This window comes from Anolis sagrei, chromosome 4 (genome assembly GCF_037176765.1).
Source record: "Anolis sagrei isolate rAnoSag1 chromosome 4, rAnoSag1.mat, whole genome shotgun sequence".
Lineage (NCBI taxonomy): Eukaryota > Metazoa > Chordata > Lepidosauria > Squamata > Dactyloidae > Anolis > Anolis sagrei.
The window spans coordinates 76,700,082-76,725,204 of record NC_090024.1 but is presented as its reverse complement, the minus strand read 5'-3'; the positions used below and the strand labels follow the sequence as shown (position 1 = coordinate 76,725,204).

General features: G+C 40.8%; 1 protein-coding gene across 1 annotated transcript in view; it reads left to right on the top strand.

Annotated features, from left to right (window-relative positions):
• The window catches only part of PARD6G (par-6 family cell polarity regulator gamma), a 93,466-nt gene that overhangs the window by 26,015 nt on the left and 42,328 nt on the right, over positions 1–25,123 (top strand). The window lies entirely within an intron of this gene.

The following is a 25,123-nucleotide window of genomic DNA, read 5'->3' as shown; positions in this document are numbered from 1 at the left end:
TTGGAAGGATATGTAAACACATTTCTCGGCTTATATTCGGGTCGGCTTATACTCGAGTCTATACGGGTGTTTCCTTGCCTATATACTGAATTTATTTTTATCTCCACTTTCCTTCCTCATTGCGGCCATAAAAAGCTAGAAACTTTTTTAAAAAATTACACTCTAGAAATCAACCTATTTTAAAACAGGTAAATCAATACACAGATTGCAAGGGAAAAAACAATCTATGTTATATTACTTATTTCCCACTCTTGCGTTAGTTCCCACTCCACCTGGTTGGTGCCTAATTTATTTGACTTGCATATTAACTATACCAAACTATTGCTAAACCATTCTCAGATTTGCAGAGATATTGAAGGAGTAAGTCTTTGTTCTCATGTGGTTGTGTTTAGAGTTGGATTGAGATAACTGAGAGACAAAGTTATTGAGAAGTACAAATGTGAATAAACTCTCTTAGGAGTGGCACCCAAACCAAAGGTACACTATGGACCTTTTTTGCACATAGTCAGGAGCTTTATTTAATATGATGTTTCAATCCATGTGTTGTGTTATAAGATATAAATGAGTCTTAACTGTGATTTAGTCTTCTGGGACTGTCCATTACTTTTCACAACTGGAATGTGGAGTTTCATTGTACAGTAAGACTCTCTTATTTCTGGACTCAGTATACTCCCCCTCAAAATATTCTACCTTGTGAGTGTTTGTAAGCTTGTCTACGTCCCCCAGAGCTATTCTGTGGTATGATCCAGCTCAAGTGTAGTCAAAATATAGGCCTCACTATTATCCACAGATTCAGGTGTCCACGGTGGGTCTTGGAAAGTATACTCAGCGAATACAGGGATTGCATTTTATAACATGGAAAGTGGTGGTCATATATGCTGTCTCTTGGTCACAACAAATACTACTGCAAATGGCAATTAAATAATGAAGGACAGCCCCTTGTTTTGTTCCGACAATGTCCATTCAGATTTACTTACACTTCCAGATCCATATTTATACTTCCAGATCCATTCTCTCTTGAAAAAACAAGATGCACTTTTGATTTAGCTTGATCTTGCATCACATTTTTACAATGCTCCTTTATTTAAAGAACGCAGAGGAAGGAGGAGGAGGAATGGGGTGGGGAAAATGGCTTACTCCTTGAGTCCTGGAGTAAACACGCTGCTGTGTTTGGCAATCATGTTTTGGAGGCGGTAGAGTGTTATACCTACAGCCATAGCCAGTGTTAAATCTGTTTGCAGTAAAGTACATCTTCTTCCTGTGTTCCTCTTTTTGTATTCCCTTACCAACCATTATAATCTTCCAGCTGGTGTTCAATTTCACAGCTTCAAATGTAGAACGAATTAAACTTTTTTGTAACATTTTCTCTGGAATGTGTTTGGGAGCCACAGATATCTGAAAAGACCTACAAAGCAGGGTATAGTTGGCTTGGTCTGACTTCTCTTTCTGTCCCCAAAATAAAGCATTCCTTCTTGTTTAAGCATTTGATTCTTTTTCATTAAACAAACACCCTGATTCATTTACCGGCTGTTTGAATAGGTTTTTATTCTTATTCTGCAATATTATTGCATTTGCTCTGTTACAATGCAGATGTTATTACCTGGAGGGTCCCTTATGGATAAGTATGAGTTTTGATTATGATAAAAAGAGCTCAATCTAATGATGTCTTTCAACAAGACCTACAGAATCAGTGCAGTTTTTGTAAGTGTTGTGTTTCCTTCAGAAGTGGTTTCAAAGAATCTTCTTCATTTGGGATTAACACTTCCATTTAGACCTAAGTGGCTCAGTGGGTTAAACCGCTGAGCTGCTGAACTTGTTGACCGAAAGGTTGATGGTTTGAATCCGGGGAGCGAAGTGAACTCCCACTGTTATGCCCAGCTTCTGCCAACCTAACAGTTCGAAAGCATGCAAGTGTGAGTAGATCAATAGGTACCGCTTCTGCGGGAAGGTAACGGCACTCCATTCGGTCATGCTGGTCACACGACCCTGGAGGCGTCTACGGACAACACCAGCTCTTCAGCTTAGAAATGGAAATGAGGACCACCCCCAGTCAGACACAACTAGACATAATGTCAGAGGAAACCTTTACCTTAGACCTAAGGTTGAACTTATGGTGGTCAGTTCCTCTATTAGTTCCTGGGACTCAGGAACTCCCAAGAAGGAAATGGGTGTTTCTCTGCCATGCGCCATCTGACTTTCTGCTGTCGCTTGACAGTGGCTGAGCAGGTTGCAACTAGATTGTCATCTTGGACCAATATCCCGCTCTCATTTCAACATCAAGAGAAATGCACAGCTGTTCTGCTCCAGGTTTTTTTCTTTCCCCTGCTAAGTCTGCTGAGACATCAGGGCTGCTAATCACAATGGAAACAGACTTGCTTCACAGGTGGAGAAGTTAATACACTGTGGCACGTGGACCTGGGTTTAAATCCCACCTGAATTTGACTGGGTTGGCCTTGGGGCACATTGTATTCATTTAGCCTTTGTACTCTCTTTGCAAACTGGGAAAGGTGCCTTTCTTCACTGGCTGTGATAAGAAAAGAATGGTTATCTGCCCTGAGCCTTGGGGATTAGAGAAAGAGGCATATCTAAATTAAAATGTAGGACAGGTAATAAGTGAGCCATTTGCTCTTTGCCTTGGTGTGACCAGACAACCCCTGGTCTCTCGTGAAGGGCAGTCTTTGTGTCCTGCTGCTGCTGTTAATCCCTTGAGCATCCATGTGGGTTGTAATGCAAAATACTTCTATTTAGATATGGATGGAGAAGATTTTTTTTGTTTGGCTAATGAGGAAGGGATGGCTTTGCCCACTCTCTAGAAAGCAGACAGTGAGCAAAGTAGTTCATCTTGCCAATCTTCTAAAATGACTATGCAAAACACTTTCAACTTCTGCCTTTTTTTCTCCTCTCTCTGCTATCACCTTCTTCTTCTTAAGTGATCCCTTGTAGATCTAGGATGATAGTCTTCCAGATGTGGTGTCTTTGCGTTGCGTCCATAGGCGGCTCTGGAGCCCTATTTTTTATATGCATGTTCTTCCGCACTGAGGATATTGGTTTCCAGATGGAAGGCAGTGCCGGTCAAGGTTGGCTTGATGCGCCTTCTTCTTGACATGTTTCTTGCGCCCTCCATTCGTGCCTCTTCAAATTCCACAGTACAGCTGGTCACAGCTGACTTCCAGTTAGAGCACTCAAGGGCCAGGGCTTCCCAGTTCTCAGTGTTTATGCCACAGTTTTTAAGGTTGGCTTTAAGCCCATCTTTAAATCTCTTTTCCTGTCCACCAACATTATGTTTCCCATTCTTGAGTTCGAAGTAGAGTAGCTGCTTTGGGAGACATTTATCAGGCATTCAGACAACGTGGCCAGTCCGGCGGAGTTGATGGCGGAGGAACATCACTTCAGTGCTGGTGGTCTTTGCTTCTTCCCGCATGCTAACATTTGTCCGCCTGTCTTCCCAAGAGATTTGCAGGATTTTTCAGAGGCAGCACTGATGGAATTGTTCCAAGAGTTGCATATGGCATCTGTAGACAGTCCACGTTTTGCAGGCATATAGCAGGGTTGGGAGGACAGTGGGTTTATAAACAAGCACCTTGGTCTCTCTATGGATCCTCAAACACTCTACTTCATTTGGAAGAATGCTGCACTCGCAGAGCTCAGGCGGTGTTGTATTTCAGCATCAATGTTGATTTTTGTGGAGGGGTGGCTGCCAAGGTAGCGAAAATGGTCAACAGTTTCTAATGTTACACCATTAAGCTGTATTTCTGGCATTGGAGAGGGATTGGCTGGTGATTGCTGGAAGAGCACTTTGGTTTTCTCAGTGTTCAATGTGAGGCCGAGCTTCTGCCATTACCACTTCCCTGCTCATTCATTACAAGAGGAAGAAGCAGCCTTGCAGTGAAATGAGCACTTAATCCTTTTTAGCTTCATGCAAATATTGGAATCACAGCAGAAAGCTGTTAAAACAGTTAAACAGCCCTTGGTACTCCAGGCTGTAGCTCATGTCCTTTTCCTTATCCTATAGTATTTATTTCTTATCTTGGCCTTCCTGAGCTCAAGCTGGGTCCTAAAGGTCTCCAGTCCGGGCTCTGCCCAGACCTTGATCTCATTGTGTCCCAGGTATAAACAAGCACTATGCCTTCAGGCCACCTTTAATAGTGTTTTGTCCCCCATGAACACAGTCTGATGCTTCTCTTATTTCATTGAGTCTGTGGTATTGATTGAAAGGATGTCTGTTTGGTAATATCTTTCAGTGGCATCAGTTTTGTTTTTAGCATGATAATGGAGCTCAGAAAACTTTCATGGGGAAAATAGTCTTGTTTTTCTACAGTGCACTTTCATGTTTGTTGTGGGTAGCAAGTTTCATGAATCCTGTGGAAGACTCCAGATTTGTAGGCTGGTGTGTGAGGGACAGAGAAAGAGACAGAAAAACAGCATAACATTCGCACTGCTGAATTCAGCAGCTTAGAAGTAATGCTTCCTGTTAGCAGTGGACTAAGAACATCCTGAAAGTGTGCCAAGAATGTAAGAAGGACCATCCTGGATCAGACCAAAGCTGTGTCTCGTCCAGCATGCTGTTTACACAGTGACCGACCAGTTGTTTGTACAAACCCTGCTCTTCCGGGCAAGATGTCCCGTGGGTTGTCATTTTGGTTTTGGGACATGTAAGCCCCTTGGTAGTGTAGTAGTCTAGTTACTGCTTTGTGGATACAGGTTTAATATCCCTTATCCAAAATGCTTGGAACCAGATGTGTTTTGGATTTCAGATTTTTCCAGATTTTGGGATATCTGCGTCTGCATATATGAGATGCCTTGGAGAAGGGGACGCTAGTCTAAAGTTATGTAAGTTTCGTATATACCCTACACACACATAACCAGAAGGTAATTTTATACAGTATTTTAAATAATGTTGCACGTGAAATAATGTTTGTGTACACTGAACCACCAGAAAGCAAAGGTGTCACCATCTCATCTACCTCAGTAAACAGTTTTTGAATTTTGGATCTCAGATTGATGGACAAGGGATGCTTAACCTATACTTTGAGAGTGCCAACTTGGTCCATAAACATGAACAGCTCCATTAAGCTATTCTGGCAAACAACTCCCAAACTAGCAATTGCTTCCTTGGTTTCTCCTAGCAGCCTATTTCAAGCATCATTAATAGTACAATGGTGTTTTCTCCCCTTAAAAGGCAGCCTGGAGGAGAGATGTGGTTGACCAATTTTGACGGAATGTTTGCTTAACTGAACATCAAACAGTCATTAAAAGGAAAGTATTAAAACTGTTGACTATCTTTTCTTCAGCTTAAATTAAAAGGATGCTTCTCACGTGCCTTTCTGAGGCTTTGTTTCACACGCCCGGCCCTTTGCTAATATCCGTGAAAATTTTGGACAGTCGGAGTTGTGGTATGAGCTCTCATAGCTTTGTTCTTCAGTAATTAAGGCAACCCAACCTGAAGTGTTCTCTGTAATACCATGTGTCAGCTTCATCAGAGATTGTGTGCGCGTGCGTCTTTGAATTGCCTTTTGAGTTGCCTTTTGACTTGTGGCAGACCCATCAATTTCATAGTGTTTTTCTTGAGCGAGGAATATTTGGAGATGGTTGTGCCAATTTCCTCCTTTGAAAAATACCCTACAGTACCTAGTATTCTTTGGTGGTCTCCTATGTACCAAACATAGCAGATGCTCCTTTTCTTTTAGGATCAGAAGGGATTTAGAGCCTTTAGGATACTTAAGCCCATTTATCAGACTGATAGAAAAAGATGGGGAGGTTCCTGTTTTTTGTTTTTAGTTCTAAAGCAGTCTTAATCAGGTGAGAATTACACCATAAGTGCCCCTTGCTGCTTTTGGGCTGTACCAATGTTTTCTCCATCCTCCAACATTGAATCTAAATTATGTGGTATTTTTTAGCTTCTATGTGGAGTTCCAGGGCAGGAAAAGTAGGTGATGGAGGCAAAAGAATGGGCTACCTCAAGGCAGTGTTCTTGCACCGACCTTGTTTAACTTTCTTTTTTACTAACTATCAGTCACAACTACTACAAAAAGCCTAACAACACAAGCAGAAAACTTTGAAACAGTTGAAAACTGACTTACGAATGCCCTGAAAGATATCTCCAGCTATTACAGAGGTAACCACCTGAAGCCTAACCCTGCTAACACACAAGTGTCTGCTCTCCATCTACGTGATCGTGAAGCCAACAGAAACTGGAAGTTACCTGGGAAGGCCAAGAGCTTGAATACTGTTCCCATCCTAAATATCTCGGCATCACCTTAAATCGAACACTAACATTTAGGAAACACTGTGCGAACACCAAGCACAAAGGAGCTGCATGCAGTAACATCCTGCAGAAACTTACTAATAGAGCATGGGGTGCAGATCCAAAATTAATAAGAACATTTGCCCTGGCCTCATCTTACTCAACTGCTGAGTATGCCTGCCCTGTCTGGCATAAATCTACCCACGTGAGGTAGGTGAATATAGCACTGAATGAAACATATAGAATAATCACAGGATGTCTTAAACCTACAGCTGTTGGTGGACACTATAAGCTAGCTGGCATTGCCCCCCCCCCCCCCCCCCGATGTGCGATAGAACATTGCTCTCAATTGCAGGAGAAATAAGGTTGAACACTGTGAGAGCCACCCACTGTATGGCTATCAGCCTCCTCCCAGTAGACTTAAATCAAGGAAAAGTTTCATGAGATCCACCACCACTCTTAATGTTCCTTCAGCAATGGCAAGAATATCCCCATGGGCAGCAAAATTAGGCAATTCCAACTATATGGCCCCTCACAAGGGTCTTCCTCCAAGGGTAAACCAAGAATGGGCAACTTGGAAGTCTCTGGACAGACCTAGAAGTGAAGTTGGCAGATCAAAAGACAACCTGGCAAAATGGCACCGCCTAGAAGAATTCTCCACCTTGTGTGACTGTGGAGCAGAACAAACAACTCTGCATCTATGTGCTTGCCCACAATGCCTTGCCTCATGCACAGAGGAAGAACTGTTCAAAGCTATAGTCAGTGCAGTCACTGTTGCGCATTTTTGGTCCAAACCTGTTTCGCTGCTTATGATCCCTTTATTTTATCAGTTTTAAACTTATTTATTTATGCAATGATTTTGACATGAAATAAAGAAATAAATCTCCTATCTGCCAGACCTGAACTGATCAACCAACTTGTCTTCTGTAGGAACTCAGTTATTAGAAGTTGAGCACCTCTTATTTGGAATTCCAAAATACTCCAAAATTGCTTTCTGATGATACGCATACATTGCTTCAAAATATTGTATACAATTACCTTGTATAAGTTATATTTAAAACAAATGAATATTTTGTCTAAGGTTGAGTCTCATCTGCAAGATATCTTATTATGTATGTGTATGCAAATACAGGTTTTCCAAAAAAAAATTAAAAATGAAACTCAGCACACTTCTGATCTCAAACATTTGAGATTAGGGATGAGCAACATGCAGTGATTTTTTAATAAATTGTAAATTTAGAAGTTGTGTTAAGATTTGGTAGCATAAGGGCGTTGTAATTTTCTCCCCTCCCCCTATAACGTGCACTTCGGGTCTTGGTATGAATAGAAGAAATAGCTAAAATGCTTGAGACACTTTAATTGGGTGTCTCACTGGGCCAGGTTGGTTTATTTGGCAAGTGAAGAACCTTCTCTGTCTCAACACAGTGGTTCTGCTTAGGAGAGCTTTATGGTCCTACGCACCTTTTAAATAGAACAAATACTTGCATTAAGTCTAATGCACAAATTAGGAACAGTTCAATGGCTTCTCACCAACATAATGCAGAGAAGGCAGAGATAGAAGCTATATCATTGAGCCTTCTCATCTCTCTCTCTCTCTGTTTCAGAAGGACATAGAAAGTCATTAGATCTTTTGGCAGACAGTATGCCGCAATTGGAAATTAAGTCCAGAACTAACAATATATTGCCTTATAAAAAAACCCTGCTAAAATTAGAAACTTTAAACAGGAAATGTAGTAAATACTTCTGAATTAACCTCCCACTAACAATATCCTTGGGAGTACATGATGCAGGCAACATGGGGAGATAGTTCTTTCATTGTGACATTAACAAATGCCCAAAGACTAAAGCACATGGAGGGTTTCTTGTTTGGGTTGTTTTTTTTCTAGCTCGATGGAAGCTCTTGCATTCACTTTTGAAGAGACAGAAATGTAACTGGGTGTAGCTTTGTCTTTTGCAGAGTGTCTTCTGACATTACCTTGAGAGTTGCAAGCTCCTTCTGTTTAACTTAGCAATGTTTGAAGTGAGGTGTCACGAGAGGACTTCATGCCATGCCTCCCTCCCTGGCTCGTATTCTTGGAAGGGGTGGCATTGTAATGCAGCCTGGACTCTTTCCAATGGGAGTTTGGAGTTGGCATCTCCAAGCAAAAGAGGAGTAAGGAACCACTCTGTCACAGATTCTATACTTCTAAAAGTAATTTGGGAGATATCTTAGTGATTACATTTATGGTGTACATAGTATGGTACATGGCAATGTTGTGGTTTGAGTGTTGAACTGCAGCTCTGCAGACCAGAGTTGAAATCCTAATCTGGGTATGGAAACTCGCCAAATGACTTTGGGCAAGTCACATTCTCTTAGACTTCAGAGGAAGCAAAGGCAAATCCCCTCTGAACAAGAAAACCCCATGATAGGTTTGCCATAAAAACAACTTGAAGGCGCACATGAAAAAAAAGAATTGTACTTGGCACATAGCCAGTGCTTTGGAGAAAAACATGGTAACCCCAAATCAAAAGAAATACATGTTAATTAGCATTGAGCTAGGTTTTTTAAATAAAAACTTATTGAGTTTACAGTTTTGGTACATAAGCTGTTGTTGCACAAAATGAATAGCAACTAAAGATTCAGAACAATCATGTATCTTTGGGACAATTCAATTCAGAGAAGAGAAGATGGAACAGCATCTCTAAATGTTCTTGCAGCTGAAAAACACAGACCTGAGTCATCAAGGAGTAGATGGGATGAAAAGGAAAATCACCTACATCCAGGGGATGCTGTGAGACTTTATTTGGGCAAGTGCTGAAGGACCTTGCGTTTTAAGGATTTTTTAAATGTTAATACCTAAAAATTTCGGCATATAGAATCATAGAGCTGGAAGAGATCTCATGGGCCATCCAGTCCAACCCCCTGCAAAGAAGCAGGAAAATTGCATCAAAGCATCCCTGAGAGATGGCCTCTGTTTGAAAGCCTCCAAAAAAGGAGCCTCCACCACATCCTGGGGCAGAGAGTTCCACTGCTGAACAGCTCTCACGGTTAGGAAGTTATGTTCAGGTGGAATCTCTTTTCCTGTAGTTTGAAGCCATTGTTCTGTGTCCTGGTCTCCAGGGCAGCGGAAAACAAGCTTGCGCCCTCCTCCCTATAACTTCCCCTCACGTATTTATGCATCATCATCATGTCTCCTCTTAGCCTTCTTTTCTTCAGGCTAAACATGCCCAACTTTTTCACCCGCTCCTCATAGGGCTTGTTCTCCAGACCCTTGATAATTTCAGTTGCCCTCCTCTGGACATGTTCCAGCTTGTAAACATCTCCCTTCAATTGCGGTGCCCAGAATTTGACATGGCGTGATTCCAGGTGTGGTCTAACCAAGGCAGAATAGAGGGGTAGCATGACTTCCCTGGATGTAGACACTATACTCCTATTTATGCAGGTCAAAATCCCATTGGCTTTTTTAGCTACTACATCATATTTCTGGCTCATGTTTAACTAGATGTCCACGAGGACTCCAATATCTTTTTCACATGTACTGCTGTTGAGCCATGCGTCCCCCAATCTGTATCTTTGCCTTTCATTTTTTCTGCCTAAGTGGAGTATCTTGCATTTTTCACTGTTGAACTTCATTTTGTTAGTTTTGGCCCATCTCTCCAAGCTGTTAAGATCATTTTGAATTCTGCTCCTGTCTTCTGGGGTATTGGCTATCCCTCCCAATTTGGTGTCGCCTGCAAACTTGATGATCATGCCTTAATGACCCTTAAGTCATTAATAAAGATGTTGAACAGGACCGGGCCCAGGACGGAACCCTGCGGCACTCGGCTCGTTACTTCTTTCCAGGATGAAGAGGAAGAATTGGTGAGCACCCTCTGGGTTTGTCCGTTTAACCAGTTACAGATCCACCTCACCGTAGTTTTGCCTAGCCCACATTTGACTAATTTGTTTGCCAGACGGCTATGGGGGACCTTGTCAAAAGACTTACTGAAATCCAGATATGCTACATCCACAGCATTTCCTGCATCAACCCAGCTTGTAATTCTATCAAAAAAAGAGATCAGATTAGTCTGGCATGACTTGTTTTTTATAAATCTGTGTTGACTATTAGTGATGACCGCATTTGTTTCTAAGTGTTTGCATACTACTTCATTAATTATCTTTCCCAGAATCTTGCCCGGTATAGACATGAGGCTGACCAGGTGGTAATTGTTTGGGTCATCCTTTTTTCCCTTCTTGAAGTTAGGGAACATGTAAATAGACTAAAATTAGATAAGACTAATTCTAAAATCTTGATAACATATGATGAAATGAATTAAAATTCTTTTCACTTTGTGTTAATAAATCGAGTCATATCTGATTTTATAGTACTTATACAAGTGAATATTTAATTGTACTTAAAATTGACTAAATACTGATATTGAACAAAAATAAATTACATTATTCCACTATTTAGAATGCATTTAGCTCCTTTTCCCATTAACTATAGACCACTTAGAGATTGCCTGTTGAAGTTTTGAACTGCAGATTTTGATTAAAAAATAAGTACAGTATGTAACACAATAAAAAGCCAGAAGCTGTGTGTGACTGATGGGCCTCACTTTGTCCATTCTTGTTCTCTTACTTAGGAGAAACATTTGAGAAGCAGTATTATGGCACCCAAAATCGAAGGCGAGGCTATAGGAGATATTTCAGATCGCTATTCTGTGGAATGTGCAATTGCAGACAAAGAAATATTAGATCAGGTATTTTGCCAGTATAGATAGAGCATAAGTATAAGTTATGAATGAAACTACTAACTGCTGGCCCTTAATATTAAAAAATAAGTTAGTTTTGCTGAAGAAAGCTTACTTCATATAGATTCAAGGTTCTCTATGGGGAAATGATACCTAATTGGCGTTGCTCTCTTTCTCTGTTCTGATGAAGCAGATTACAATGCTTACAGGTAAGTAAATTGAGCTATACTCTAATAGCAATAACTACCATCCAAGTGCTTTTAAAAAGCTGTTTGGAGGCCATTAAAAGTGGGAGTACTTTGTTTTAATGAGTTTGTGAACTGGACCATAAAGAAAATAGCTTTGTTTGGAGAGATTGTGGTGCACCTCCCCTGGCGCCCCCCCCCCCCCCCGAAGTGCTGTAAAGCACAATAAGGACAGTTCTTCCTTTTCGGCGAAGCACATCGGGATCGCTTGCCATTCTGGGATTGCATTTGTCAAATTTACAGAATTCGCTCTTTCTGTGTATAGTCGAAGGCTTTCATGGCTGGAATCACTGGATTGCTGTGAGTTTTCCAGGATGTATGGCCATGTTCCAGAAGCATTTTCTCATGATGTTTTGCCTGCATCTATGACAGGCATCCTCAGAGGTTATGAGGTCTGTTGGAAACTAGGCAGGTGGAGTTTATATATTTGTGGAAAGTCCAGGATGGGAGAAAGAACTCTTGTCTGTTTGAGGCAGGTGTGAATGTTGCAATTGGCCACCCTGATTAGCATTTAATGGCCTTGCAGCTTTAAGGTCTGGCTGCTTATTGCCTGAGGGTAATCCTTTGTTGGGAGGTGATTAGCTGTTCCTTATTGTTTCTTGTTCTTGCTCTTTTTCCTTTAATAATGGCACATTTAAACTAATGATAGCATTGGATTACTATGAGTTTTCTGGGCTGTATGATCATGTTCCAGAAGCATTCCCTCCTGATGTTTTGCCCACATGAATGGCAAGCATTCTCAGAGGTTGTGAGGTCTCAAGCCTCTGAGGATACCTCCCATAAATGTGGGTGAAACATCAGGAGAGAATGCTTCTGGAAAATGGCCATACTGTTCAGAAAACTCACAGCAGCCCAATGATTCCGGGCATGAAAGCCTTCGACAACACAATGATAGCATTACAAGAAGGCTGCCTAGGAACATGTATCCATACAGTGGTGAATATTTATGGCCATTAGGTTTGGGTGACTTTCTCTTTTGTCCGGTGGGCATGGATGGTCGTATTAAGCATGCACCGCTTTTCACCGCTCCCGCCAATGCTGAATCACAAGTATGCATGTAAACGGGATACAGTCATCTCATTGGACTTCACTTACCCTTGCAAATTGCAGCCACGGACTGTCTTTTTGCATCTGAATAGCCAAGATGATTGTTCAGGAATTCCATTTCCCATGCTTTAAACACAAGGCACTGTTGAGTGGGCAAATACAATAACATCCCACACTTTTTTTAAATTCCAAAGAACAAATCGTGTGAGCAGTCTCTTGCGTCCTTATTTTCTGCATATGTGTAAAGTGTTCTTAGCCACAAATGAAATTCTTCAGTAAGAATTAAACTACAGGTTTTATGGGATGTAACAACTCACAGGCTTTTTACTTATAATTGAAAGAGCATTGCAATGATAACACTGGCCAACACACAATTTGGTGCCTCAAATGTTAGATCTGTTTCTGGGTATATTATTATTATTATTATTATTATTATTATTATTATTATTACAGTCAGCATAGTGATCTTGTTTGCTGTGTACTAATCTTGTTGTGTTTGTTTGATTATTATTATTATTATTATTATTATTACTTTATTTGTATCCTGCTCATCTCCTCAAGGGGACTCGGAGCAGCTTGCAACCTCTCAGTTATTTATTTGATCTGCAGATTCCAAAAATTGCACCAGTTTTGCCATATCAGCTCTAGTTTTTGAGATACATGGCATGTACAGTATACCAGCCATCATCTGCTTGCCCATGGAAAACCATGATAACCATGTATTGTCGAAGGCTTTCATGGCCGGAATCACTTGGTTGTTGTAGGTTTTTTCGGGCTATATTACCATGTTCTAGAGGCATTTTCTCCTAGAATGCTTCTAGAACAGTGGTTCTCAACCTGTGGTTCCCCAGGTGTTTTGGCCTACAACTCCTAAAAATCCCAGCCAGTTTACCAGCTGTTAGGATTTCTGGGAGTTGAAGGCCAAAAACATCTGGGGACCCCAGGTTGAGAACCACTGCTCTAGAACATGGCCATGTAGCCCAAAAAAACCTACAACAACCCACATGATAACCATATTTAAGAAACTAGAACTGATGTGGCCTATCCAATGCAATTTTCTGAATCAACACCCCCAAATAACCCCAGGAACAGGCCTAAAAGCCAAGACACCAAGAAAAAAAGGTTGTTGTTGAACTGTACAATGTGTTATTTTTTTCTCATCATGATGACTTTCACTTACATATGCAAAGATGGTTCTAAATCCCCCTCAGAGAGCAATGCTTTTTTTTTCTTAAATAAGTTTTTATTAAATGAATGGCATACGGAATATGATAAAAACATTTAGATAATTTTTCAATAAAGATTGAAATGATTTAAAGTTTAATGTGACAAGAAATGTGCCTGTATATTTAAATACATCAAGGTGTGAGTAAAACAAACATGTTGTTTTTTTAAAAAAAAATTAAAAATGAATTCACACAATACAGGTATGCCATTCCCCTGAAGCAATGCTTAAGAGTACAGTCAGCTCTCTACGTTTGTTGGGATGAGTAGTATAGGCACCTGAAAAGAAACCCAGAAGAAAAACAAAGTCCAACTGTACTATAACAAGTGCATTTTATTTATTATATATATGCACACACTATATCATTAACATTATAATGTTAATCATTAATTTGTTGCTCCCCAGAAAATTTGTTGTTTTCCTTCTCTGCTGCAAGAGAGCTTGGGATACATACTCTAAAGCAGTGTTTATCACCCTTCCTAATTTGCAAGCTCTTAATACAGTTCCGCATGTTGTGGTGACCCCCAACCATAAAATTATTCATAACTGTAATTTTGCTACTGTTGTGAATAGTAATGTAAATATCTGATATGCAGGATGTATGTTCAGTCACTGAAGCAAATTTGGCACAAATACCTGATACGCCCCAATTTGAATACTGCTGGGGTTGGAGGGGTTGATTTTGGGAGTTGTAATCTGGGATCTGTAGTTCACCTACAAGCATAGAGCATTCTGAACTCCACCAATGATGGAAGTGAACCAAACTTGGCACACAGAGCTCCCATTGCCAACAGAAAATACTGGAAGGATTTGTTGGGTTTTGACCTTGAGTTTTCGAGTTGTACATCACCTATATCCAGTGAGCACTGTGAACTCAAACAATGATTGATCTGGATAAAACTTGGCACAAATACCTGATACCCCCAAATGTGAACACTGGTGGAGTTTGGGGAAAATAGACTTGACATTTGGTTGTTGTAGTTACTGGGATTTATAGTTCACCTACAATCAAAGAGCATTCTGAACCTCACCAATGATAGAATTGAGCCAAACTTCCCACACAGACCCCCTTTACCAACAGAAAATATTGTGTTTTCCGATGGTCTTTGCCGACCCCTCTGACATCCCCCTGTAATCCCCCAGGGGTCTCAACCCCCAGGTTAAGGAAACACTGCTCTAAAGAAACAGGTCCTAATCAGGAACCTTCAAGATATGTTGGAATGTAATCCATGTAAATTTAGTTTATGTACTTGGCTGTGCAGTTGTGAGGATTGCATTCCAATGCACTTATTAAGTACTAGATTAGATGTATTGCTGTGAGTTTTCTGGGCTGTAGGGCCATGTTCCAAAAGCTTTTCTCCCACATTTATGTTTGGCATCCTCAGAGGTTGTGAAGTGTGTTGGAAAGTAGATTAGATGTTTATTTTTCTTGATGTTTCATATGGTATGTTTATGTTTCACCTCTTTAGCAAAGCTCCATTTGATCTGCGGGCTTGCTAAACAATTTTACAAATTAGAATGGAGACAAGTGTGTGGATCAGCTTCCTTCCTTCTGCTCCTTGCTTCGATCAAGGCGTATGGAAATGCTTCACCTGGCATCTTTTTATGACTCTGAGTCTGGTGTGCTTCTCAAGAAGAGCAGTCATTAAATGACTTACGCCAGCATTTCATTACAGGCAGGCTGTTATTCCTATTAGCCTACTGAGTCAGGCTACAGGAATTGCCTAACAAGAGATGGGGGAAGATATTTGGGAGGAGATTCAAAGAAGTCTCAAACAACTGGTGGTCTTGTCTGCTTTGCTCCCACCAGGATGTATTGAATCAGCTTGAACCGTTTGGCGTACTTTCTCAGACTTGTAACATCTTGCAGTAGGTCAGTTTCTCCCCGCCTTTTCTCCAAGGGTAAAAAGGCACTCACTTATATTTCAGTGTGTTGGCAAAACTAACTCTTGAATTATGTCCATGAGAATTGTAGAGGCAGGGGGGTGCAGAGCTAAATAGCTAGTGCCTTTTTGCCAATGGGTTATTTTTGGTGGCTTCAATTACAGCCTTCTTTCTCTCACTCTCTTGTTCTCCCTCTGGCAACCGCACTCGTGTCATGTAAATGTATGCTGAGTTGCAATAGCAAAGCCGCTAAATGAATAAGCTCAGTCCGGGGTGAGGCGAGGTGGGGGGAAAAGACACGTTTACAGCAGTATCCCTCCCCCTCCTATCCTTCTTTTCTCTTATCTCTCTCTCCTTCCCCCCCCCTTTTTTTTTTTTTAAAGATCTGGACTGCTTTTGATAAATAAATATCTCTTGGTCAGGGATATTTTGGCTTGGGAGAGTAGCAACAGGAAGTTTCACTTGGAAGATGCTGCATAGGAGCTTGGATTGTGGTTAGGCTTTTCAGTGTTGCCTCAGAGGGAAAGTATGAAAGTGTTTAATGCTGAATTTGCGTTGTTTTGCACCCATGAATAGTAGCAATAGTTGTGCTAGTTAACTTTGCAGCAGTGGGAATAGAAATGCTGTGGGAATAGAAATGAGGAGAGATTTGGGGCCCCTTTTGATCACATATTATAACAGGCAACTGCTCCCCATTCTTTGCTGGTCTTCTTCTCATCCAATAAAGCTCAGTGTAAACACATGGGTTCTGTGAATGGCAAAGTCTTTAGTGTCTGACTTCTGTTTGAGAAGCAGCCAGGAGTGACTAACTCCCCTTAATCCAATTTATGGGGGATTTTCTCTATTCTCTCTCTCTCTCTCACATACCAACATTTTGTTTCTATTCCTTCTCAATCGACAGAGAAGCAAAAAGGTCTGTGATAAGAACAGATCAGTCGAATTTTTTTTTCACAAATGTTTTTAACTAGTACCTTATGCTCAAAATTCAGGAAAAAAAGTGTTTACACTTGCTCCCGGAATATCTTCAGCAGCCTGACCAAGACTTTTTGATATTACAGTAGGACACTCAGCCTTCCATATCCACAGTTTCTGCATCCATGGAGTCCACTATCCACAGTTTGAAAATATTTTTTTTTACATTTCCAAAAACCCCCCTCAAATATATCATTTGGAAAAGGGATACTATGCAGTTCTATAAAGTGGAACTTAAACATCCATTGATTTTAGTATCCACAGGAGGTTGTGAAACCAAAGCCCAATAGATTCCAAGAACCCACTGTATTTAGGTTCTTGTCCAGCTACAGCCTTTCCCCTTTTGTAAACAGTATAGTCACTGGATTAGATCCAGATTTTGTTGTTTACCTGAAGTAGATCCTGATAGCGCTATTTACTTGAAGAGGGCTTCAGTTAGTAAGTGAGAGATCCTTTTATTTCAAAGTGGCTACATCTGGATCCAGAGTATTGTGTATCACATAGGGTTGCTGGCTTGTTTGTGCTCTCCACATCTCCTTCTCTTTCATGAGTCACTCCTTTTCATGGTGGCTCCTCTAGCCAAGATCAAGGAAGTGCACAGTCATGCCAACTTTCTCTTATCTTATTAAGTTCTTAGGGTCAGCAGGAGGCTTTTTTAATAACTTTGCTGTATACAAAAATAAACACATGTCTGCTAAGGAGGCTCAAATGATATAATGAGTGCTTTTCTAGCGCTCATTATATCATTGTCATGTTTCCTGGCTTTCAAAAAGCTTGCATTTGTGTGAACCCAGCTTAACCTTTGACTGCCCAGTACTGTCCAGTGCAAATGGGGTTAGTTCAGCCATCTGTCCTTTCCATTGCTCAATATTATATGTAATGTCCCTCTGTAACCCTCCCTCAGGGTTGGAGCAATGCATGTACAGGACTATTCATTCCCTTCCAAACTCTTTTTAAAGGGTGTTTTAAACCCGCCGAGGTCTACTGAAAAGTCAGTAGATAGGTAATATCTCTTGCTAGAAAGGAGCTTTGTCTATAGCCAGGTTGGCCCATGCATGACCACACATGTTCCAGGATTTCAACTGCCAACAGCCCCAGCCAGAAAAGTTAGGGTTGGGGTATTATGGGAAGTGTAGCTCACCATTGAGAGGGCCCAACATGTACCTTTGAACACAGACACCAACAGTTTCACTTACAATAGGCTAGAGTTTGGCTAAATCAGTGATTCCCAACATGTGATCTGTGGACCACCAGTCGTCCGCCAGAATGAAAATAGGGTCCGCGGCCTTACAATTACTACATCACACAGCAATGAGAGTGACTGGTCTCACAAAACCCTCTTATAGTGGTGCTGCAGCAAGGGGGAGGTCGGGAGGGGAGAGGCTGACTACCCACGAAACATTACTACCACATCAGTTCTAGATTATTAAATATGGTTTTTTTTCTGTGGGTGAGCAGATGGTGACTACTGCATGGATATGTTCTGTATCAGAAACTAGAGCTGATGTAATCTGTCCAATTCAATTTTTTGAATCAGCACCCCAAATAACCAAACCGAATCTAGAGTTGATCAAAAACTGATTCGTAACTCTTTTGGCACTAATGTTGGAGAATGGTCTGTGTTCAAGTGGTCCTTGGTCAAAAAAAGGTTGGGAACCACTGAGTTAAATGGACACCCCCCCCACACACACACACACATGCACACACCTACACTCCTTTTCTAGTTCTCCAACTCACTTTGACTGACCTTTTGGGGGGCCAAGTGGTGATACATTATCTCTTCTGGATATACCCCCAAAAGCCATGACTTAGTTTTTGAAATATATCAACTGCGTAACGTGAAAGAATATCTAGTTTTCAAAACTATATGAGTAATCATGCCTGGCTATCTGCCCTTTTCCCCCAATTTTCTTAAATTTTTGGCTGCGGTACTGCCTAATCCACTATTGTTGGATTACACAATTATATAAATGGATGTCCATTTGCCCTCCTTCTCCAGCACTGAAAGCACTCTCACACTCATTATAGAAGACTATAAAATATACTTAATAGGTCCCTTTATTTCAAGACTTTTTTCAGTGGCCCTTGTAAGTTATTATGGTAATTGCTATATTGCTGAGCCCCCGGTGGTGCAGTGGGTTAAACCCTTGTGCCAGAAAGACTGAAGACTGACAGGTCGCAGGTTCGAATCCGGGGAGAGCATGGATGAGCTCCCTTCGTCAGCTCTAGCTTCCTATGCAGGGACATGAGAGAATATCAGAACATCCGGGCGTCTCCTGGGCAACATCCTTGCAGACGGCCAATTCTCACACCAGAAGCGGCTTGCAGTTTCTCAAGTCGCTCCTGACATAAAAAAATAGTAATTACTTGACAGTATAGAAATATTTAGATATTACCGTGCACTCTAGAAAATTTAAATCTTTTTTTTTAAGCCAACATAAGTGAATATTCAAGCCAATGGCTGAGTATGGTATACACTTGATGTTTACCTTATTCTCCTCTCCCCACCCATTTTCTCTTTCATCACAATAGGTTCATTTGGCAGGTGGTTAAGTAGATATGTTCTAGGGCTATAGCAGGAAGTCCTTAGTCATGAAGTTCACAAAAATAAAAACCAGTTAGTCTTAATAGGTGCTACTGCATTCCTTTCTATCCTCTCCCTGCTTTCCCTTTTCTCTGCTGCAGGAGACTAACATGGCTACTTCTTTAAAAAGGGGAGTTTGGGTCAGTCCCAGATTTCTAGCATTGCTCATCCAAGAAAGCTTTGTTTCTGAGGATAGAGTGGAAGATGAATTCCTTTGGGAAGCAGGGAGAGCAGAAGCAAAACAGAACATTCTGTTTTGTGAATTATTTTCAAGGCCTGATGCTGCCTTTGGGTTTTTATGCTGAGTTGTGGATTCTGTGGTTTGTCCAAATAATTTGGAGGGCATCTCAGCCTCTTTAATAATATCTTCTTACTATAGATACTACAAGGTTCCTGAATTTTTAGCTCCATTTGATTTGAGGACTGAAAAAAGGTTTAGATAGCTTTTATTGGCATGATAGGCAACCTGTACTGGAAGACAGACCTAGAAATGGGAGAATCTGGCTCTCTTGATTCTCCTAAGCTCCTCAAAAGATTAAAATACCATTGCTATTTCATCTTCTTATTGATACGTTGGCTTGGATATTTTATTTTATTTTGTCGTGTCAGGAGCAACTTGAGAAACTGCAAGTCGCTTCTGGTGTGAGAGAATTGGCCGTCTGCAAGGACGTTGCCCAGGGGACGCCCTGATGATTTGATGTTTTTATCATCCTTGTGGGAGGCTTCTCTTATGTCCCCGTATGAGGAGCTGGAGCCCATCCGCCTCTCCCCGGATTCAAACCTGTGACCAATCAGTCTTCAGTCCTGCCAGCACAGGGGTTTAACCCACTGTGCCACCGGGGGCTCCGTTGGCTTGGATGGGAACTAGAGACACTGTGTTACCATTGCTTCATTGTTACCTGGTGGTTTTTTGTTTATTTTTGAAAAAACAATTCTGTTGATGGGTTGCTGTGAGTTTTCCGGGCTGTATAGCCATGATCCAGAATCATTCTCTCCTGATATTTCGCCCACATCTATGGTAGGCTTCCTCAAATATTGTGAGGTCTGTTGGAAATGGGGCAAGTGGGGATTATGTGTGGAGTGTCCAGAGTGGGAAAAAGAACTCTTGTCTGCTAGAGGCAAGTGTGAATGTTGCAAATGGCCACCTTGATTACCATTTAATGGCCTTGCAGCTTCAAAGCCTGGCTGATTCCTGCCTGGGGGAATCCTTTGTTGGGGGAGGTGTTAGCTAGCCTTGATTGTTTCATGTCTGGAATTCCCTTGTATTTGTTTTGTTTTTTGGTGTTGCTCTTTATTTACTGTCCTGATTTATATTGTTTCTATAAACTCTCCTGGAAGTGTAACTGAAGTATGATTTACAAATGCTCATAATAAATAATTATGAGATTCCACATAAGGACGTTTCACCTCAATGGTTTGGAATTGTATGTGTGTACCTGGGTATACAATGCAATAGACAATATTTGGACTTTGGAAAGACTTTTGCTGTGCCTCACTAAATGCTACTAAGTAGATATAGAAATCATGGAATACGAGGATATGCTCTCTATTTGGCTGATAATTAAAACACATGCTAGATAAAAATGGATAGTTCTCCCATTAGAGAAGATTATCCAGTACCCAAGAATATGTATTTTGATTGGTGCTATGTAACATTTAATGAGTTATCTAAGAGTCAGGGGCAAGAACCAGTTTCCAGATGGATCTAAATGAGCAAACAGTGTCAGAAAGAATAATTTTTGATGTGTTACGGAACTTTAAGTACTTTGGAGGAGCTGGACAACCTCTGCACTGTCATTTTGGACTGTACCTGGTATGTACAAAAGCCCCAAATTAATTAATTTTCAGGAGAGATACAAATTTCAAACATAACCTGTCATACATGCTGTGTATAGACAATGTAGGGCATGTCTGCCTTCATTAAAACTCCCTTTGGAATCCTCCTTAACTCATGTAGCCTATCCTTTACAAAGCATTAACAGTCTCAGCATTCATGAACATTACTCATTTTTATCACTTGTCTTTATCTCCCACCCTTCTATCCTGTGAATATATAAGATTATGCCACAGCAGCTGCTCTGGCTGCTCTTTGTGGCATTCATTTTCTACTTGCTATCAACCGTTGGCCCTGAATATAATAACCTACTTCCCACAAATTGGAATGTGCTCGCTTCACCCATGACTGTGTTTTGTTGGAATGGGAAAATCCAGTTTGGCTGGTATGTAGGCACTCTGGTGCCAGTGACTTTCCCTCCTCTGCTCTCTTGCTCATTGAAGAGCAAGCCTACCTGGTTTGGAGAATCTTGGGACACCTGTCTCCACACCCTGCCTCTTCCTGTTGAGCCTACGCTAGCTGTGTCGAAATCACTCCCTCATTGTGCACAGTCATTAAAAAAAATTAAATACTTGCCTCTCCAAAGGCCAGTGCCAAAATTCTCAATCTTCAGGCTTCTGAGAGGAATTAATTTTCCTGCCAGAACCACATGTGCTGTGTCCGCTATCTTCATCATGCCAAACTTTGAATTGCTCTTTAGGGAGGAGATCAACAAAACAACTGTCGTCAGCAGTTCAGCTACTAGTAAATTGCAAATTCCATTTCCCTCATCCCACATGTCCACCCCAGCCATTTAGAGCAGGCAGTGTGTATGAAATGCTGTTGGGACGCTGGAGTCTTCTGTCCCAGAGGACCTGTGTTGAGTAGTCACAACTAGAAACTCGGCCAGTCGCTTCCAAAACAGCTTACACCCTACTTGTAAGTGGATGCATTCAGCAAAAGGTTTAGTCCTAGTTCCTTTTGTGTGCTTCTGCTACTGTCTTCTGGCAGCTGAGTATATATTTTGTGAATGTAGATTTATTGGAGTGTCTTCTCTCAAGGGATTTTTGAAATACACCCTTTCAAATGAAAATGACGCTTCTCGTTGCTCTGTTCCAAGTTGAAATCATTTTCAGCAATGACCAAATACAGTGTTGACAGGATGACTTCTGCTGAAGAGCTCTTCATTTTCCAGTTAAATCTGTCTTTATTTTCTTCTTTTGGAAAGATCTGTTATTGTTCCACATTAGCAGGGGTCCAACACAGGATGGAAAGATGAGTATTAGATCTAAATATACGGATCAATAGGTACCACTTATACAGCTCCATGCAGTTGTTAATTGGGGCTACTAGCAACACAGAGCACCCAACTTCCTTATTGTAAAAGCTCTACTGTTTGCCAATTTATTTCTCTTTTTTAAAATAAAATTTTATTGAAATTTTCCAAATATAGTGATTAGGGGAGAGACAGTTGAGGAGTGAAGGGTGTTGGGAGGAGTGTTAAAAGGGGAGGGAATACAAAGGGAAAGAAAGAGAAGAAGACAAAATGTGTGTGTAACACAACAACAAACATAACAACAACAAATACATAGTAATGTATTTCTATGCCCAGTGAAAATATTTGGAGCCATTAGGCTTTTACAAACTGAGTAGGACTGAGTTAGATAGCCCCTGGTGGCGGAGTGGATTAAACTGCTGAGCTGCTGAACTTGTTGACCGAAAGGTTGGTGGTTCAAATCTGGGGAGAAGGGTGAGCTCCTGCTGTTAGCCCCAGCTTTTGCCAACATAGCAGTTTGAAAGCATGCAAATGTGAGTAGATCAATAGGTACCACTTTGGCAGGAAGGTAATGGTGCTCCATGCAGTCATGCTGGCCACATGACCTTGGAGGTGTCTACAGACAACGCCGGCTCTTCAGCTCAGAAATTGAGATGAACACCACCCCTCAGAGTCAAACATGACTAGACTTAATGTCAAGGGGAAACCTTTACCTTTACCTATGGGGAAGGTTCTGTGCCAAATGTCTCATGCCACTACTATCTTCCAGCCTTATTTTGTTTGCTGAGTGGGTGAGAATAATTCACTTAGGAATCTGTAGGTATGATTCCCCCTTCCTCAAATTAGGATTACTTCTTGCTTTACTGTCTGCTTACTGCTTTTTGTATACAGAAAAGCTTGTGCTTTTGTGAAATATTTTCAGTTAACAATTTTCACTGGCCCTTTTGATTTTATTTAAAATATTTTTTACTAATATGCATACATATATTTTAAGTGCTGTAGACCGACAAAAGGCCTGTGGAATGTGTCTCAAACTCTTAGTCAAACTTGGAAAAACTTGGAAAGTCTTCAACAAAATGATGGCTACTTTAAACCTGCTCCAGTCCAAGTTTGCATTGGAGTTGAATCCTTGCTATTCTCAGCATAGCTTTATGAGACATTGCTTTTTAAAAACTTTATCCTCCCAAAGAAACCAATAAATGTCATGTCTTTGCTTCCTTTCAAGTCCAGCTTGGTATGTTTATCTTGAGTCATGTGTTTTTTTCTCATATTGAGGGGAGGAAAAAGATAATAAGATGGCCTCTCAGCCTTGCAGTTTTGAAACATATATTCCAAATGATAGACTAGCTGCAGTGCCGGTAAAAAACAGATGCAGGTTGCAGCCAGCTGTAGAAGAGTGTTAGGAAGACTGGCAACAAGACACAGACTCTCCCCATCCCTACTATTAGCTATTACAGAGTTTGACAAGGGAAATCTTGAACCACTGATTGTAAAAAGAGATGCACAATATTGTTTTATCTAGTGATTTGCTGGTGGAAATGTTGTTTTTGGATTGTACTCCCCAAATCCCCACCTTGTACGATGCAGCTGGAGATTCTGGGAACTGTGGCCTAAAATAACTTTCTCAATCTTTAATTAAATTCATGTTTATCAATTCAGGGTTATTCTACACATTCTTCTTGTTATATAGACGTCAAAATACTTCTAATTGTAAGAAAATTTTGTTTTATATTCAGGTTATTAATGTGAACAATTCAAATATGTTTGAACTTACTAAATAATGATGACTATAGTCCTTCCATTTATTGTTCTTTATTGTGGATGAACATTTTCTCTAAGTATCCAAAATGCCTAATAGTGCATTAAGCCAAATATTTCTCAAAACACTTTGAGGTTTTTAATGGTTTTGTTAATGGTTTTAAAAAATGTGGTTCTTGCTTTTAACAATTGCTTTAATAACTTTATAATAATAACTTTATTTTTGTACCCCACCTCTATCTCCAAAAAAGGGATTCAGGTCGACTTACATATGGTACAATGTGCTTAGACAAAGCATAAAATAAACACACATACAGTACAATAAAGTAAAAACTATAGCATATAAAAACAACAGTTGAAAACTCAGAACAGCACCCCATGACCCATGGTGACAATTACTGTAAAACATGGCCAAACTGTAAACAAGACAAAGGCAAAGGCAAGGATAACACAAATTGTAGATAAGGAACAGGGCATGGGATGAAAACGCAGTGCTGTGTCATTGATTGCAGACAATTGGGGCTAGACGTTCTCAAAGGCTTGTTTAAACATCTTCAGATGCCTATGGGAAGAGGACACTGTGGAGACCTGCCTAATCTCCCTGGAGAGGGTGTTCCAAAGCTGGAGGGCCACCCCTGAAAAGGCACTCCCCCTTGTCCCCACCAACCACGCTTGTGATGGACTGAATTCTCGAGGTATGGTCGCAAAGTGTGCAAACCCCCAGACTGCGGATCTGTTCATGTTTTTCAGGGGGAATGCAACTCCGTAAAGCACAGGTAGCCATCTTAAACTACGATTGGCCTCGTGGCTGACCAGGAGGACCTCTGTCATGTCTGGATTAAGCTTCAGCTTGTTGGCCCTCATCTAGTCCGTCACGGTTGCCAGGCACTGGTCCAGGATCCAGGGGGCTTCCTTGGAGTTAGGTGGAAAGGAGAGTAGTAGAGTTGTGTGTCATTTGCTTTTGTTATTGTTATAATTATCATCCCACCTTTTCCCCAGTCTGTGATGCAAGACAACAAAAGCTTAAAATGTATATCATACAAAAGTTTAAAATATAATTACATTATTAGCAAAATCAAAACTATGACTATTAAAAGATAATTAATAGATATAAGCAATGCAGCACATTATGAAATACCCTTTCCCTTGAGCAATTGGCTCCCAATGGTTCACTGAAATGAACATAATGCCTATGGAAGAATAGCTAGTCTGGCTTCTTTAGGGAAAATGTCAATCTAAACTCTTTAGAGTTTGGCAGTTCTTTGGTACAACTATTAAAAGTACATCTAAACATTTAGAAGAAGTAGTTGTCACAGAAATGAATGCACAGTTTGAAATGAATGCACAGAAATTCTTGCTTTC